Source organism: Lutjanus erythropterus, chromosome 19, assembly GCF_056507025.1.
Source record: "Lutjanus erythropterus isolate fLutEry1 chromosome 19, fLutEry1.hap2, whole genome shotgun sequence".
Lineage (NCBI taxonomy): Eukaryota > Metazoa > Chordata > Actinopteri > Lutjaniformes > Lutjanidae > Lutjanus > Lutjanus erythropterus.
This window is the reverse complement of record NC_139335.1, coordinates 18,612,608-18,632,630: the sequence shown is the minus strand read 5'-3', so window position 1 is coordinate 18,632,630 and position 20,023 is coordinate 18,612,608. Positions and strand designations below refer to the sequence as shown.

At 40.4% G+C, this 20,023-nt stretch overlaps 1 protein-coding gene across 3 annotated transcripts in view; it reads right to left on the bottom strand.

Moving 5' to 3' along the window:
- LOC146309649 (thyroid hormone receptor alpha) overlaps positions 1-20,023 on the bottom strand; it is a 123,773-nt gene that overhangs the window by 64,985 nt on the left and 38,765 nt on the right. For all 3 annotated transcript variants that reach the window (XM_084743622.1, XM_084743624.1, XM_084743623.1), the window contains one exon: positions 7,463-8,674. The gene's annotated coding sequence lies outside the window, so the exon portion shown is untranslated. The remainder of the gene's footprint in view (positions 1-7,462; positions 8,675-20,023) is intronic.

Here is a 20,023-nt window from a genome sequence, read left to right as displayed (position 1 = left end):
GTTTTAAAAAGTCCCATCCCACAAACCTCACCATGAAGACAAAGGACCACTCAAGGCAACGCCATGAAAAACTAATAGAAAACCAAAAGTCAGGAGATGAATACAAGAACATTTCCAAGTGACTGAACATCCCTTGGAGTCCAGTGAAATCAAGCATCAAGAAATGGAAAGAGTATGGCACAGCTGTAAATCTTCCTCGACATGCTGTACCCAAGAGTGTTGATGCCCCGGAGTGGACGAGTCAGAATCTAGATCTCAATCCGAGGCTGTTCACTCACCATCCCCATGCAGAGCGGAGTAGTTTTACAAAGAACGGGAAAAAGGACAATCCACACAGACCTAACGATTGATTAGTGTGAAAGACAATGTTGGAAGACAATTAAACAGGAAAACTGTGACTGTACCCACAATAATCCATGCCATATTACTGCATACTTAAAAAGTGAAAGTGAAACAGCAGAATGAGGCTTAACCAATGATTTACTGACTCTCCACTGCCAGCTGGAAAAGCATATTGTTTTTTTAAGTCAGAAATAGAGTTGTGACTGAGAACAAAAACTATAACAGTAACTAAGTAATAGTTCTAACTCAAGTGGATGGCGTCCACAACCATAATAACGACAGTGGCAAATTATATCATTGGGATCACTTTCAGAGAGATTTGATGAATTTACTTGAATTTACAGGACCTTATGCCAAGTAGCCAAGTGATTAAACTATTATATAACATAATATTAGGCACCCAATAACATGTAAAAAACAGAATTTTACCTGAGAAATGCAGCCAAATGGTCTTTGACGCTGATGAGGTCTCTCAAGTTTGTTTGGCATTTACTGATGTCCTCTTCAACGATCGCCCAGATACCATCAAATTGATGTTGAATCACATTAAAGTATGAATAAAACGTCTTGAAAAGATGGCAACTCTTATAACAGAGTGTTGGATTCCTATAACTCTGAATTATATTTTTACTGTGTTCAATTTAATGTTTAGCAAAAGAGTGTAACATGCACTTGACAACTGAAACAGAAGAAACATCTGTTTTGCACAATGAAATAAATCAACTTCCAGAGGAGTGAACTATTTTAAACCCAGTAGTGTTGGAGCCATGGACGTGACAAGATGGCACACAGTGTTCTGTACTGTAAGTTCTTTTTTGCATTATGTATAATTTAGTTTAATGTTTTAAGGGAGGAAGATACTGGAAAAATCAGACAGATGTTTACAAACACAGCTGCTGTTTGCAACGGTCCAATGCTCAAGTGATATAGTGCATAAAACCTGCCTACACTTATATTTTGCAGGGAACTACAGAGCAAAAAACTACTTTTTTATGAGGGTGACCTATTTTAAAGCAAAGGGACATCATGCATGTTTTAACAGGGATGTTCTGGTCAAGAAATAACAGTAAGGAGGGAGAAACAAGCAAGGGAGTGCTAATTAAAAAGATTCCAAATTGCTCTGTGTGCAACTACCAATTAAATAGGTAATGAAGTCAGTGTCATTATAAACGTACAAGCCAAGAAAACAAAAATAACATCGGCATTACTGCAAAACAACAAAGCTGCAGTAGTATATTTAAACAGGATACAGATAGAAGATCAAATGCGAGAGGCAAAGTTGGCTCTGTTAAAATCTGACTATCAGCACCTCTAAATCTCACTAATTAACATGTTGCATACTGTTTGTTGAATCTGTGCAAAAAACAAGTGCAACTAAAATTACTTCATCAAGGTTGTTTGCTTCGACCAATATATGCAAGTGAAGACTTTGCATGAATTTCATAAAAGTGTTTTTTGTTTTTTTTTTGTGAAATGGAAATTTTCACTATACTGGCTTGTATGGTTCCAGTGAATAATTTCCAGCGAGAAACATGCTGCCTTCCCTTTGAGACAATCAATCACAATCAATATCAGTAAAGCCACTGGGCTTGTGGAAGACTACAGTGCTTCAACTATGGATGGACACAATATCCCTTTCTGTTCCTGACTACTGGCACTGAATAGCGATCAGAGAGGTGTTTTTGCAGAACATTATGTCACAGAAAAGTTGACCTTTTACCCGTTCCCCTCACCCATCGCCATTTTATCCTATCAGACTTTCTTGTGAAATGTCATAAGTAGTGTGTGGATTCTCGAGGTCACAGTGACCTTGGCCTCAGTTCATCTTTGAGTCCAAGTGGATGTTTGTACTAAAGTTTATCGTGTTCACAAGACTGGAACAGACAACCTGATAACATAATGCCTCTGGCCACAGCTGTCGCTACCGTTTTTAATACATTCCTCATATCTACATGACAGAATAATTTGATTGCCAGTTAGTCCCAAAATAACATATAGACTTACCAAACCTCAACTACGTAAGTCATGTGACATTACACACACGGTATACATTGTAAAACAGTTGCACTTTGGTTAGGGGTTTCGGGGTTACAAAAGGTTGTTACACATGTCACATCATGGAAGTGATGTCACAATGTGACACAACGGAAGCCACAGAGGCAATGAAACTTAAGTACCTTAAAACTTTAAACAATTCAACACCGAAAAGATGGCAACCCCCTCTGGTTTTCTTTTTGTTTAATTGTGCAACATCCATCATCCAACACACATTACACAGTGTCCTATTCCTTAAAGGGTCCATGCTGCACTTACGACAGCATCCTTGCATATGTTGCTTTTTTTGCAGTCAGAAAAAAATCCATACCGTCACAGCCCTACAAATACATATACAACATCACAAAAGGAAACTACTGAAACAGAAACATAAAGCTGTCACTAATTATAAAGTACTCTGTGGGTCTTCATGTTTCAGACATTTAAAAAAGATTTCTGTCTAAAGAGTGTTTTTCATCTTCCCCAGTAGACAGATATGTCTGGAAAAAAAGGTTTTCAGACTTCTGCTTTCAATCATTGTGATCTTTCAGGTGGAAAAGTCCTCAGTGAACCCAGCAAGCACTGGTGGCATGAATGCACACCTACATGTCTACACGCACACACACACACACACACACACACACACACACACACACACACACACACACACACACACACACACACACACACACTCGCACTCACACTCAGCATGATTGCAGCAATAGTCCCAGAGAGCCCAATGATGACTCATCCAATGCTCCAATTTCATGTACCTGAGCACACAAACACACCGACACACACAATGAGATAATGAGATCTCATCCAGCTTCTGACGGCCCCATGTGCCCTTTAATGCGGCAGTAGAACAACTGGGCCACTTAGCAATATACGTGACCACATACACACTCCGTCTGATTGGTCCAAGTAGGTCAGTGCTTCCTAAATATGACTGGGCCCAGCACCACACACACACACACACACACACAACACACACACACACACACACACACACACATACACACACACACACACACACACACACATACACACACACACACAAACAAACACACAAAACACAAGTGGTCATGCGCGCACTGGCACACAAACAAGTCGGCCATCTGATTGGCTGATGTGGGCTCTGCGTTCTATACATCACTGCGTATCTGAGCCACAGGTGCCTGGGGAAGGGTGTGCATTGCCGTGGCAACACGAAGCAGAGGGCGGGAACAACTTATAGCACTATGATGTGAGGAGACTATCAATGATGGAGGGTAATACATGTGAGACGCCCTCTGAATGACTGATGGAGGGATGCAGGGAGAGGACAGAGGGTGTCTGAGGTGAGTCTTGGACATTTTCTGTCTCTCGCTGTAATCTCTTTGACACTCTTTATTGTGTACTTTACACTACTTTCATTCTCTCTCTTCCTCCTCACATTTTGTCAAACAAGGAACAGAGTGAGGCCACATTGCCAAAGTCCTGTATTATATCAGTGTATTTCAAAGAACTGAGTTAATATGCAGCAGCAGTGCTGTTCATTATTTCCATGCATGAATCTCATCAGTTGTCTTATGACGAAAGCAAAACTGCTCTACATTTAAAGTGATCTTACACAGATCATAATTTTCTAAAATGATTTAGGAAATCTAGGCCACGGTGCTTCTTTTCTCCTCTGTGGGGTGCCTTGGACTGACAACCGAAATCTACATTTTGCAAGACAAACTGTCTTCTTATTGTGTGTGATGCAGGCTTATCCTATCAGGTTTGGAATGGATTCCATGAATGATTGGTGCTGCTGAATCACATAAAAAATACAGAACGATCACAAACCAGTCAAGAATTACAATCCAAGAAATCAAGAGTCTACAGCCATGCAGCAGCTTTGTGAAGCTTCTTCAGCACAGCCGTGCTTTAAAGCTACTAAAAGGAGTTTTAACTGGTTATGAAAAAGTCTCAGTTTATTACTGATGCCTCTATATGACCTATTTAAGTTAATGAGACCATACGCCAGAAAATAGCTTATTTCTGAATAGCTGTTCTTACTGCCTGCCACCAGGTCAGATTCTCAGCGAAGTCAGATGAAATGAGCCTGAGTTTACATTTTTCCATGTTAAAGTGAGTCTTGTCACGGCACACTGTCTCGTAGTGACTGTCCTGCATGGCTGTCAAGCTAGGGTGTGGGTTTCCCTTGTAACACAGTGAATGTTATTTAGTAAAAGGGTGTAATTAAGTTCCCCTCTTTTCCATGCAAAGGATTCAGAGCCGCAGCAGTTGCAAGTTAGCCAGTTAAAAAGAGGCAGGACATTTTAACTTAAATAATTTACATTTTTTATGTTATAAATTGTGGTTATTATGGTGGAAGCATATGCAAATGTTCCTCGTAGCAGCTTTAAACTAAATTCTAAAGTCAGCATGCTCACAATGTCAATGCTATTATGTTTGTGTGTAGGATTTAGCGACATCTGGTGGTAAATCTGGTGGTAAAACAGCAGATTTGCAATTAACTTGCCTATCAAGCATGTAGGAGAAAGCTACGGAAAGCCGTTTGAAGAGCCAGATCCTCCTAAATGTCACACGCTTGATGTATAATGTTATAATGGACAAATACCACAGTATTTTTGACCAAATACCTCACTATTGATACAATATTGTAGGGTTGACTACTGGTGCTTTCACAAAATATTAACACAATGTGATATTTGATAAATAATCATCAGTAATGTGGATATAATGACTATGTGGGTAAAGGCAAATAATAACCCATCTAGAACAACCTGATGAGTTCAGAAAATTACAGCACTTTACTAGAATGAAGCCTTTAAAACCAGGAAAAAAACAACGCTTGTGCCATATCAAGATAAAACAATATCTTGTTTCATATCACCATATTCATATAATTTTGATCTACTGCCAAACCTTCTACAGAAACATATCAGTATTACCCTTCAATCAGTCAGGAAGAAATATCAATTTAAGACTGGTCCTTAGTAGGGTTGTTACAATACCAATATAGGAAAATGCATAGTAATCCAAGTTTATGCACCAATCCAATACCACCATAATACCATAATTTATTAACCCTGAAACTGGACCTTGTTACTTCCCAGCAGTATGCCATTATTTTTCATTTTTGGCAGTAATTCTCTGTATGTATTTGTTTGTTAATGTCTTACAAAATGCAAAATGTAACCTCAACCACACACAAAATTCAGGTACCAGAACTTGCATTTGGAAGGAAAAAATAGTACTGGAGCATCTGTAGTCCTCTGTGCCCATTCCTTCTTGAAGCTACAATCATCAGACTCAACAGTGAGTACTATATGTGCACTGTTAGCTTCAGTCTGCACGTACCACTTACTGTCTCAGCTAAAATGTTCCACTTTAATCTCATCAGAGCACTGGGCCATTCTGCTGCAATATTCTTCTGTTTAACCACTCTTAAGAGCCTTTGTTGCACAATGACTCTAAGACTGTTGAGTCACGAACAGCTTGGCAACTCAATCATTCCTGGCTTTTATTGAATGTTGTTTTGTCTTTGGACTCCAGAGAAGATGTGTATGCTTGTAGATTCACCGTAAACAAGTTTTTATACAAGGTTTATTAGGCTATAGTATATGGTAAAAAGGCCTTGTATGTAATATCAAATGTTTGCTGACAAACCATTTCCTTTTACTTTACATAATGCATATTTTAAAATATGGTAGTAAACAAGACTAAAGCCCTGCAGCCTTGGTAGTGGCTCTGTGAGGCTATATTTAGGCACAGAAGTACATTGAGCTAAATACTGAAGTCGGCATATTAACATTTTCACAGTGACAATGCTAACATGCTGATTTTTAGTTGCTATATTGATTTCATGTCTACTACAGTATAGTCACCAGCACAGTTAAGAGTACACTTCAACACAGAGCATCGCTGAGGCTGATGGGAATGTCATTGGTTTTGCAGGTATTTGGTCATAAACCAAGATGAAATTTTGACTTGATGATGGCTCTACATGAAAGGTCAGGGGATCAAAGTTCATCCTCCTCCTCCATGTCTGTACTTTTTGCTCACGATAAAATCCACAGACGGGTAACCATAAATGTGGGCTATGACTCAGCATAGTTGTCAGGTCAAACCTTGTTTACCACTGACATGCACCAACTGAAGCATGGAAATTAGAAAAACTGATTAATATGTTTACATATTGTACTCTGTTAGGGTTTCTTCAAGCTTTAAACTATTTCAAAGTCTCTTTTATATGAGGTTTCTTTGCCAGGATGTATGTTATTGTAGGAGAGTTCAAATTCACTGACTGACATTTACTGCAAAGCGCTTTTTCCATCTCTCTTAATCTCTTGTCTGTCTCCACTCTGGATCATATAATAAGGCAGAAATGCCATTTAAATGTCACTTAGTGATATGACCAACCCTTCTGTTCCACCAGGCGCAGCTCTATGATGTTGCGTCTGCGACGCGCTTTTGTTCTGTCCTCCGCAGGATTTAATACCCCACCAGGAGTGTTTTAGGAGCGGAGCGTTTTGCCTGCCCGATTTGTTGACCTGGTCATTTTTCCTTCATTTTTGTGCTTTTGTACAGTAAAAGTTCAGTTACGAATGACATGGGTCAAAACTTTGTGGCTGTGTTTTCCTAGTTTAGTTAAAAACATCTTTTAACATACAGCGCCGGAGAACACATGCATTTAATATGATATATGATCTTCAGTCTGGGTGTTTTATTTTGAAAACTGATCGGTTGCTCTATGCCGTTCCTGTGCCCGACTTCCTTCCCAGCTCAGTCTGCTCTGTGCAGCTTGATGTAGCTTCCGTCAAAAAAAGACTGGGCGCATATTTGAAGTGGAGCAGAGCAGAGAGCTGCATCTGCATGCTTCTGAAATGCTCTGCGGTGTGTCTGGTGGAATCATAAGCAATCATCTCTGGCAGAGGAATCAGGCCATAAATGAAAAGATAAGTGATGAAAAGCTACAAGTATTTTTCTGTTATTCATTGGTACAATTTAACGACAATATCCTGTAAACAAGATGAAGAAAAATAAGAGGAAAGTGTGCTGACAAACAAGTACAAGGAAAGAAGAAGGAACTCACCGCTGCATTCTTCTCTTTACTCTTAATGCTTTTTTTCCCCTCCTTTTCTCTCCGCTGTCACACAATATGGATCTTCTATGGAGTTTAATCTGCCAGGAAGTTCTTTATTCTTTGTGGCTTGCCTCCAGAGTAAGAAGCTGATGAAGTTCCCGAGAACTTCTCCTGCTCCGTGGGCAGCTCCACTTCTCTGAAGGCTTCACAGGGTTGAGGAGGCAGCTCAAGGCAGGAGGAACGTCTGAGTCTCGTCTGTGATATCTGAAGGCCTCTTGGGCAATTGCTGATTTATGCTACCGCTTAGATCACAAAGCTTGTGTATGATGTGACTTTGCTGAAAAGCAAATGAAGTGAAGTTGCCTGCCAGGCAATACTCCTGAGTCTCTCTCCCTGCTTCTCTGGAGGCCTCCCTGGCTACTGTTGCTATACTCCCGCCTCTAAGGCAAATGGAAGATGCTGAAGTGAGTTGTCTACTGGGTAGATTGAAGCACCAGGCTAGTGAGCATGTGATACCTGCTAGGTGAATTGAAGCACCAGGATAGTGAGTTCCCTTCTGTTGACTGAGCTGTCTGCTGAGGTATATAGTTGCCTGCCAGGTATTTTGTATAGACGGGTGAGGCTATTGTGAGTGTGTAGCTTCCTTTCTGATCCTTTTCCTTCCAGTAACAACTGGCCCGACGTCCGGGCTACGAAGAGCGGTTCAGTACAATTTAGGCAGTGAGCAGGTCTGAGCTGGCAGGTGGTAAGAGGTCCAAGGTCATTGCTGGTCGTCACGGTTGCAGTGAGGAGATCTTGAGAGGCAATACAGGTTGTCACGGTAACGGCAGTGAGGGGTCACAGGAGTGTCTTTGCTCTGTGTTCCCGTCACTGGGTTGGCTGATTCGGTGGAGGAGGTAGGCAGTGGGAGAAAATCCCTGAGGTAAATGGAGAAATGTTGCACGAAGAAGAGAAGAAAAAGAGGAACTGATAATAACGGATAATAAATTGCTGTGGGTTTTTTTTTCCTATTCTAGTTCTCTGGGAGGTAGCAAGCAGACAAGGTTTTCTCTGATTGGCGGGGACAGTTGGAGGTAAAACTGTGCTGTATCAATCTTGAGTTTTTTTTCTTCTAATGTCTTTTGAAAAAGAATGCTGGTGGTTTCCCAGTGTCCATCTGAAGAAGGCAATGCTCGGCTCTGCCTCTCGACATGCACAGGTAGGTTTCTTCAGGGGCTCCGCCTATGGAGGACAAAAACACACACAGCTTAGAATATGACCAGCACATTATTCCTATTATTTTTGGGCTTCACCAAGGAAGTCACTTAGCACAGAATCCGCTTGTGACTTTCATTAACGGAACCTCGTCATAGTCGAGTTTTTGATGATTTCAGGACAATGCATTTTAAGAACATGTTTTGAGAATAACAGGACCCTATGGAGATTAAAGGAGCAATATGTAACAACTGCACATCCAAAAATGAGCATTACAGTCCAAATAGCGAGTTGGAGCCAAGGACTGCTCAATTTAACTCTTATCAACAGCTTCACCTTTTAAAAGATTAATGATGATTTCCTACAAGTTATAAATTTCATTCATTTAAATTAATTTCAACTATACTTAACATGAAATGTTCAAGCAATAACACAAATTACATGCCACAACAATGAGGAAAATGTCAAAGAAGTGCAAATTTCAACTTAGCATGTTTCCTCAATCTCGGATGACATATCATGGTCATTTTATGGTTTATCACAATAAAAATTTCTCCGTTAAATGCCAGAGACCCCCTACCAATCATTCAAAACTGCTGAGTAGTAAAACATCATCAAGAAATTCAGTTGTCCTTCACTTAGCCCCTGTGGATTTGCTAAATGACATAAAATACAGACATAAGTTAAACATAAAAATAAAACTGAAAAAAAAGAAAAACTTGTAGTCTCTGCAGGGATATTTGTCTGTGGCACCAATGCTGCACCTAAAAAAAAGTCAGTCAAATGGCAGCACGGGGCAGAGGCATCATGCACTTATTATCCTGGACTCAAAATGTCTCACACATAAACAGTCCAGAGGACAGAACATCAGGTGATTTAGAAACTCTGCATTGACCTTTTGATTTTAATGTATTTGTCTGTTTATGTGTGTGTCTTGTGATCAAGGGAAAACTCACAGTCACCTCACCCACTGGTTTGCGGACTACCATTTTGAGATCTCGTGTTTGGCATTAAGACTTTGCCATCTTGTCTTCTGGAACATCAAGTGACCATAGCTGGAGGGTGATGTACTATGAGTTGGGTGGTATTTGGCTTTGTCTTGTATTACAGCTAAAGAGTGCACTTAGAAATGTTTTAAAAAACATTTGAGGTGAGAAATAGGCAATGTAATAAGAGAATCCTGATTCATATTTGATCAGCATGCCTAGTTTGACAGTTTGATCTGAGTTTCATGAGCCATGTGTAATGCACTGGATGGACTCAGTGAGAATGACTTGTCAATCCTGAGGTTCCCACGCTTTCAAACATATCCTGCTTTATCATCTGTTTTACTATCAAGGGGTTGATAATTTACAAAAACATTATGCTACATTGAAAAAGACTTGAAAGTAGCAATTGAGAGTATAAACACATGAGGAAACCGTCTTCTGAGGTAATAAATCAAGTGAGATAGCTCATTTTGCCATAAGAGTACATACAATCAGACTAGATTTTGCAGCCTGTGGGGTCGCCCCCTGCTGGTCATTACAAAGAATGCAGGTTTAAGGCACTTCGGCAAGCTAAGTTCACAGTATACAGTCTTGTGATGGACTGGTACAGTGCATGCTGAGACAACAACATTATAGAGTTTTTGGTAATGTTTGGATCAAACAAGTCAGTAGCCTAGCCTAGTCTTTATCTGCAGCTGTTGAATGAAGCTTCAAACTATTTGGTACAATCCTAAAGTCTTGTTGATAGCTGTATAGTCCTGACTATTACATGTTAGTATATGTTAACGAATATCTGGCAATGCACCCCCCCAGTCCCTCCAGGCAACCCTGAACAAGTTTGTCAGGAAACCAGATGGAAGAAAGCTGAGGATTTAACCGTCTTGTTTCTCATATTCTAAGTCAAAGAGGGGGTGTTTCGTTTTTACCTGCATAACTTGGTTGGTTTCCAAAATGACTATCAAAAAGGTTCCTTTTTGCCTGTAATCACAGTAAATTAGATGTGGCACAGTAATTAGTGTTTCAATCATGGAAATACTCCTAAGTGGTTGCAATTACATATACATAAAACAGATGTGTCAAAAACACACTGTTCAGCTAGTCAAATGTTGCAGCATGTTTCTGCGTGTTACAAGAGCTCAGTGGTGATGAAAGACGCACATAAACAAATGCATGAAGTTTGTTCTGCAATAACAAAAGCTACAGTACTTGATCAGTATGCAAAGCAGCCAGTGAGTGGAAAATCTATTGTTGGCAACCCACATTTGAATTCACACAATGTACAGACACATACGCACACACACACACGCATTCCCTGTTAATCTTCCTCCATCTGTGCAAGCTGTTCTTGGGCTGGGTCTCTGTCACATACACATACATCTCGTGGTGTGACTCTGTCTCATACACACAAAAACAAGATAGATTCATTGTAACACACACAGACACACACAAAGACACACACACACACACACACACACACACACACACACACACACACACACACACACACACACACACACACACACACACACAGGTAAAAGCTCCACTCCACCCTAAGTGGTGACGACCAAAGCAACCATGAGTCAAGGTCTGTCCTCCCTTTTAAGAACATTTTTAAGACTCACACTCCACCTTTTCATCTCAATACCCTCTATTTGCATGACTGAGGCTCAAGCACTCTTAACTTGGTTAGCACCACTTGTCGATACATCAGCAGTGAAAAGGACAGGCAGACACACAAAGTCCTACACTCACTCACATATTCAATTAAAATGAGACATACTCAAACTTTACACCCACCCACCAGGGGCAGGTTTGGAAACTCATGAAGGAGCTGTGATCCACTACTTAAAAATGAATTAAAAGATTTACCAAACGTAGAGTATGAACATTCCCCTAACCTGAGACAAATGCTGGTTAAATCTGATCTCTTCAATGTAAAAACTCTTACTTTCTTTGATCCTACACCAGGGAAGTATCACTGTGGCTCATGTACAAAGTGCAATTTCACATTGAAGTGTAACACACACACTCACCTGATAACAGGTTAAACTATGAAAGTAAGAAGCGCTATATCTTGTTCCACAAGAAATGTAATCTCTCTCATAAAATACCCATGTGGTTTAGCCTATGCAGGAAAACTGTGAGAGCACTAAAAACCATGATATCAGAGCACAGGAGCTGCATTAGGACTCAGGACCAATGATCTTGATAGATCTCAGAGAGAGAGAGATGGAGAGGCTATTTAAATATCTTCTTACTTTTAAGTTTTTATATCTGTACTCTCCAGATTGTCACACCTAGAGGTCTAAATTAATAAAAATGGTGGCAGTATCATTGTGACCATATAAATGTGTTCTAGACCCTAAAAGACATATTTCTAAAATGTTGGTTTTATTAATACAATAGGTGTATTTCTAACTCACTGCAATGTGATCTGGATAAACGTCAGAGGAATGTTGATACCTCGGCTCCCTTTTTGGATGTTTGTGGCCCTGTGTGATTTGGACACTTAACCACACCTGCTGTTGCACAGCTTGTCAGCCTATTGAGGTGCATGATGTATAAGTATGGGTATGGTTTCCATTGTTCAAACATCCTGAACTGATGAGTGGGATTGAAACCTTGTCTCTGTTAAGCTTTTGTGGCATCAACACAACACACATAGGAACAAGACACCCGAACTAAAAGAGACACAAAACATTTGTTAGCGGTCAACTGTGTTTCTTTATAGTTCTATTGTGTCTCTCTGTGGTCATTTTGTGTCTCTTTGAGGTCAACTCTTTGTGGTCATTTGTAGTCTTTGTATCTATTGTATCCATCTTTGTAGTCTGGGGTTGTTTCCTGCCTCTTTCATCGTTTTGTGTCTTTCTGTGTCTCCGATTGTTCTGGGTCTCGTGACTTTTGTTGTGTGCCTCTTTATGATTGTTTTGGGGCTCTTTCTGTTCATTTGATCGGCTTTCCAACGGGATATTTTAATAGTCACTTAATACAGAGGCTCTTCATACAGGTCTGTTCTGTTCATCCTTGATACTGAAATGCCAACCACCTAGAACATTTTGACTCTTGTTGGGAGGACACCAGGGGGGCTGTGCCACCCCTGGCACATCCACAAAGGCAAACACACCCATACTCTAGCAAACATCTGTTTGAAACCTTAACTAAGGGCATGTAGGCAAGAGATGCACAGCACCAGCACAGTAAGTTAAGGTTCATGCATAGACATTTGACCTCTTTGCCCTCGTATCACTTCTATTTGTGGCTAGCACAACAACAAAAGGCACCACACTACTAGTATCTTCTTCCTAATACACAGGAGCCTCCCAGGCAAACAAATCAGACCTCAGCAGAGGGGCTAATTAAGCGGCAGCAGGAAACGCCAAATGAAAGAGACATCAAGATTAATCTTCTGAAGGAAGACTGTAGCAGAGAGAGCGGGGCTGAAAGGAAAAAGCCATTTCGTACAATATGCATTATTCTGTACGCAGGAGGGAAAAGAACTTCCCTCCCCCATCAGCTACAGTGACAGATGTATAGTACAGGCTGCTATCAGTAGTTCAACAGAAATACAGTATGAGTGTCAGAATGCAAAAGAAAATCTGAGTGTATGGCTGGTTGCCTGCCAAATTAGCTGTGAATGTGGAAAAAAAGACACCATCCGTTGACAGAATTAACAACCATTTGGCTGTTGGAAAGGCAAAGACAGAGACTGGATGGGAAAAACAGAACAAGGAAGGAGACGGGGTGACCTGGTGGCTCAGGAGTCTTAGAGACTCAGGGCCTTTCTTCAGGGTCTTTGGGGCTCATTCCACCCTCTTGTCAAATATTTCCTCTCAGTCTGGTTTAAGACACTCAGGACCCTATCTTACGCTGGTCTAAAGCGCAAGTGGCAAGCGCGAGGCGCAATGGATTTAATTTTTTCCACCTTTGCCGTCCTGTGCCAAGGGCCGGAGTGATATTTTGCCCTGCCCCGCCCTTTGCGCCACCAGCGCAAAGCGGGATACACCTATCAGGTGTGCCCATGTGCCCTCATTAAGTCACAGGCGAGTTTAGGCCGAACATGCAATAAACCAATCAGAAAGTCAGCTCTCATCACCTTTTGCCAGCAGCGCAAGCGGTGTTAGCATGACCGCGGATTTACCAGGAGGAAACAAAGAGAAAAGATTGTTAAAGTGAGGAGACAGATCTCCTGGTTCGAGGAGTGAAAACGCTAGAGCACACAATATATGGAGGATATATAGAGCAGGATGTCTCCAAAACAGCTTCATGTGTAAATAATTTATTTTACATTAACGCCTGCAAAAAACAATACAATAAATGAACCGCAAATGTCATGCAGATATGTAACTGCTTATATTTTAACCTGAAGCACGTTGAAAGTACGCTGTATTTTATTATCATCATCATCACTATTAACTCTGCTGGCTGAGGAGTGGGGGAGAGAGATGGTGCAGTAGAGAGGGGAGGCGAACCGATCCAGTCTAGCCGCGAAGCTTCCTGGTCCTGTTGGCCCACTTGAGCCAGGTGGAGGAGCAGTTACGCGGCTGTCCGTGCTCCTCCTTCTTCTCCTCTCCCACCTAATCCTCATCTCCTCCTCCCATCCTTGCTCCTCTGACCAGCTGCAAAACAATCAGAGAGTGTTTCTGAAGTTTGAAGTGCGCAAAATTATGCAGATATATCCAACCAGCTCTGATAGAAGCACACAGACCTTTTTCTCTCTGAGTTGGGCCGGACTTGTGCGGCCAATACAGTGTCTTGTATATTTTGTATGTTATAGATCATAATTGTTTAAACATTGTTTTCCTGGATCATAACAAACACGTAGACATAAACACTACAGCTCCTCCAGCTGTCATCCTGACTCATCTGATAAAGATGATCTGACAGCTGTGATCCCGGCCCGTGCACACTTTGCAGGTCTGTTTAGATTTATTAGGCTTTATAATTCTATTTTTTTTTTCCTTATTAGTGAGTTTATCTTTAAAGACACACGTGCACGACTGTTTAACATTAATGAAAAGTGTTCTGTGATTGTGGCGCCTCAGGCAAGCGCGAGACACACGTGAACGCTTTTAACTTCAATATTTACACTTTATTCCTGATAGAAAACATATTCAAATAACACTTAACTAATCCAGAGAGAATGACCATAAATTAAGGTGTTTTGTGATTGTGAAGACGTGTGTGTGTTTCGGCCAAGCCTGCCGGGTGCTATCTTGTCCTGAAAGACCACAGACTTTGCACTTTGACCAGGTTTTGGCTGGTCTAAAGCGCAAGTGGTTTTTTACCCCAATGTGCTGAGCACAAGACAGCAAACGCGCCGACCACGGCTTCGTTTTGCCTTTATGTTTAGACCTCCTGCCCACAGCGGCACAGACCCAGCGCAAGTGCATTTGCATTTACACTGGCAGCGCGATGGCTTTGCCGGGCCCTCAATATGAGGTTGACAATTTTCAACATTCTCCCAGCTGTCAAAAACTACATGAAAAGAGCAAAGCCATCAATAAATTGATCCAAATAACGAGTACTGTCAGTGGAGTCTTTTGTGGTGAATATCAGGTCAAAATGTCAAGTTGTCCAATTCTTCGGTTGATGAACAACGCGCAAAACTAATAACATTCCCATGAGGATGGGAACAGGATGCCATCTCCAGCGCGTCCACTCAGTCTAAACTCAACTTTAGGAAAACAACACCTACATCAGAATGCTGCTTGTTGATTTCAGCTCAGCATTCAAAACAATCTCCCTCATGAAGCTGATCGGCAAACTGAACACTCTGGACTTGAGTACCAACCTCTGCAAATGGATATTGGGCTTTCTCACAAGCAGACCCCAGACAGTTTGAATTGGCAGTCTCTCCTCCTTCACATCGTAGCCCCCCAGGGCTTTGTGTCCAGCCCCCTCCTGTTCATGTTCTACATCCCTGACTGCAGCCCCCAACATGGAAAATACTCTATTGTGAAATTTGCAGGTAATACTACCATCATTGGGTCATTGTGAACATCACTGGTACCCATGTACCAAGCATCAGTGACATCTGTGAGCCTAAGTACCTACACAAAGCCCAGAGGACACTAAAAGACAATACTTACCCCAGCCACAGCCTGTTCACCCTACTGTTGTCTGGCAAGAGATACAGAAGTATCCACCACTGTACCAACAAACTGGAGAACAGCTTCTTCTTTCAGGCTGTGAGAATGAATAACTCATCCTCAACACTCCACCATGCAAGACAAATTTGTTTTATTTTTATTTCTATTTCTATGACTTAGTACTTGTTCAGTTAATCTACTGATCGTAATTTTTAAATGTTATTTTTGTGAGCACCAAAAAAGTGAATCACATCTTAATGGCTTTATTCAACACTGTGTTGTAAATAATAAATAAATCTACCTTGTACCTTGAATAACCAGTATGGCTGATGGCAGATAAATGTATACGATGATTTATATTGACATATTGCCCAACCTTAACATGCATCCCGTAAACATCATCCTGCTGCTGCAAATCCCCACAAATGTATTTTAGTCTGTGTCATTAAAAATGCACAATGTCTTCCTGTTTGAGTGATGTTTACTACAGTAGCACCAAAACAATTTGTGATTAATAAGTTGACAGAAAATTAATGACCAACAATTTTGAAAATCAAGTAATTTGCAATTATCATCCAAAAATGACACATTTCACCATGATTTTTCAGTATATTATAGACTTGATGATAAATGGAGAAAACAGCAGACACAAATATGGATAACAGAATGTTTCTTTAAACAAAGAAACTATATATGAGAGATACATTTTTAAAGATTTACAACTTAAGTAGAAATGAATGGGCTTGGGGCTTGGGGCATTGTTTATTTCCTTGTTTCTCTTTCTGTCTACAGTTTTACCCAAAACAAAATAAAATAGAGTTAATTTATCATTTTTATATTAAGCATTTAACATATTTTTACTGGCCAGCGATAATATTTGGATTCAGAGTGTGAGGGTTTCGGGCTGTTTGGTAAGTGAGTAGGCTGACTGCCTGACTTTGTTCTGTATCTAACCCTGACCTTTGACTTTGGAGACGAGGCAGGAAACCAAAAAGGGAAGTTATCCTCCAGGCATTAATAAACGATCACATTGTGGGTTCATTGTCTCTGAACCTGCTGACTTGTATTTTACTACTAAGAGGCTGGCACACTGACCTGGAACAGCATGCATGGGTGCATCTGCGTGTGTGTGTGTGTGTGTGCGGTGAGCACAGTCTCTTGGCTGAAGCTCTGTCTCAATATTTGGCAGCAGGTAGCAGTGAGGTCACACAGCATTTGTATCTAGGACTTTTTCTCCTCCAATTTTGGATGTAGATGGGGTTCTAAGACTAGAAAAACACCCACCAACCCGCCTACACTTACTCTGCAGGAACAACAGTGGGTACTCAGCCAAGTGTGTGTGTGTGTGTGTGTGTGTGCGTGAGAGAGCGAGAGAGAGAGAGACCTTCTCTTGTCCTGTGCAGTGCAATGTTGCCAATCACACCAGGCTAAATGAAATGTTTTTCGTCCGCTTTTACTAAGACAAGAACCTTGTTTGCTCCAAAAAGCTTAAAAAGATAAGAGCATAATATGTCAGCATAATTAAAAATGTCTTTCTCCGCTTTGAAGCTCTTCTTGCATATGTGCATTTTTTAATTTGGTAAGTAGCTGGGCTGTAAAATTAGGATCACATGCTTGTTAGTCAGTGTGTGGCACTGCAGAGGGCTGTTGTGACGGAGCAGTGTGTACTCACTGGCTTTAAGTTATTATACACTATGTGAAACTAAATGGCAACATAAAGAGACAGGGCATGTGATCTTGTCAAACTGGTGAAGCCTGTTTAACAATGCAGTATGTTCTATAGTTTGATGGCAGTATGCCACCACAAAGCCTGATAACACCCCAGCTTTGTTTTCATGTTGGCAAGGGTGTGGTGTTCCTGATATGGACATGAAATGAATGTTCACATCTGACTGGAACTACATGACTTCTTCTTGTCTGATTTGTGCAGGTTTAGCGGCCCTAAAATCCATGTAGTCATTTTGCAAATTCGGCCTGGGACAAGGTAACTGCAATAAAATAAAAGAGAATACACTACTGGATCAAACCCTGTCATTTTTTTAGAGACATATGATTAAAAATACTATCATGTCAGTGCTGAGCTACAGTAACAAAATTAATGGAATTAACTTGGTATGAATACAATTAAAGATTCAATAAAATCACTGAAATATCAAGTGGTACGAGCCCTACAAGCATTGCATTGCTTACCAGGGAAAACACAACCAGAGTTGCTTTCATGCTATCAAAGGAATTAGTATTCAGATTAGCAAGTGTCATTCAGACAGTGAAGTGACATGTAAAGTCAAGTGAGAGATTTATGACAGGAAAGTACTGAAGCGAAATGTTTTCTTTCTTTCATTTTATGATTTAGATTAAAAATATACTGATTTCTCCTTTAAGTTTACAAAAATAAATGAGCAATATATAGTTTCTTGGGTTTGAATGGGGCACTTCTTTCAAGACGGTTCCTCTGGAAATCAACAACTGATTTTTCAATAAGCTGAACTAATTAAACTAAAATTCTCAGGTCAACCCTTTCCCCCTTAAAATCAGTGCCAAATTACATATGATTACCAACAGGAAAAAGAGATGAAATAAACTTTAACTTATCTCATGGGCAGTGGAAAATCAGTAAAACCTATCGCACACTTTCTAAGTCCTTATAAAATATAATAGGAATATTATAAGACGGCTTGAAATGATAATCTAGGTGAACTTAGTGCTCCACGAAAATCGTTTTTTAAATGCAGCATTTATCAAGAGCATTTCTCACCAACATAATGAGCCAGCAGACTATGAAGAATCTCTTTTCTTTCTATAATAACCCTAACATCTTGGAAGGAAAGTCAAACCCATAGAAAGTGGGCTATTAAAGCTGCGTGTTTATGACGGTGAGTAAAACGCCATTTTTCATGCAGTCTTCTTCATATATCTGTACTGTTATTCTTTCTCTACTCCTCATTAAAATGAACTGAAACCATCTGGCTTCTTTTGATCATCCCTCTCAATGTGAACCACTGCAGAATAGATACACCTGCGGCTTGACTGCAGCAAAGTACATCTTTTTATATATAATACGACTGATTCCATGCCAATTCACCTGGTAGACCAAATTTTAATTGCGTATTTTTCAGGAAAATGTGGCTGGGTGCTGTCTAGAATAGGTCCAAGATGAAAGGAGCACAGGTCATTGCTGTCTCACGGGTGTTTGAAAATGGTCATGCAGTCTGTCACATCCTTATAATCAGATAATAGATCTTGAAAAAGAAAGAACACCCTGAGAAATAACGAGAAGAGCCATTTACACAAGTCCTCACAATGCTGGAAATGATGAAACACAAATCTATTTTAATTTAGCTCGAGTCTGATGTGAACCTCTCGATTATATATGAATTAATATTCCTTTCATGTCACGTCTGTGATTCATTCAGACCCACTCAGTGCAATTCACAAGCCATTCGGGAATCCAAAATGCAGCATGTGCAATATGAGCCATGCAGGTTGTGTAAATAAGAAGCAGGAAATCAGCATGAGCGGCGTGAGCTAACTGAGACTCAAGGCTGACCAAAATGAAGTGAAGGAGCTGAGTAAGGCTCAATGGTGAGAAAAAAAAAAAGATGATCTAGAGGACAGTGTGGACTGCAAACAGAGCAGCGTGTCTGATTATCAGTCCTGTCAGGGTGAGGAGCAACATGTTCGGCTACACCGTCGATGGAATTTGAATTATACAGTAATTTCATACAAATAAAGCATCTATGTTACAAAATAATGAAGCCATTAATGAGACTCCGGCCTGATTTACAATTTTACTCCTCCATTGTAGAATGTAATGAAAGAGAAAAAGAACCTGAAAGTCTAAATCAGTGGAAATCTTATCCAGAGTGACTTGCGAGGACTGAGTAGGAGGGTGTGTGCTGTTTGCTTTGGGACATAAGTATGCGACTGAATTGAAAATCAATTTTTATTTCATTAATTTCTATTGAGTTTTTATGTACGGCTGTTGCCTTTGTTTTCATGCTCTACTAATTCCACAACAGCAGACTGGTTTCATGAAGCAGTCACCTCCACCTGACAGCCAATTATGTATCAGTGTCTTTTAAATCTGAGTACTACCAACACCGTAAACTCTGATGACGGTTATTATAATGTTTGAATGAATTTATTCAGAGTTGCAACCTGAAAATAATTAAATGAATCCCTCAAAGCTGCATTAATTGTGGCACCAGAAATGTAAAACACAAAGCTAACAAATTAATCACAATTTTTAAATGTTACTGCGAATATAATATTATTAATACTATTCACACATCCTGTCG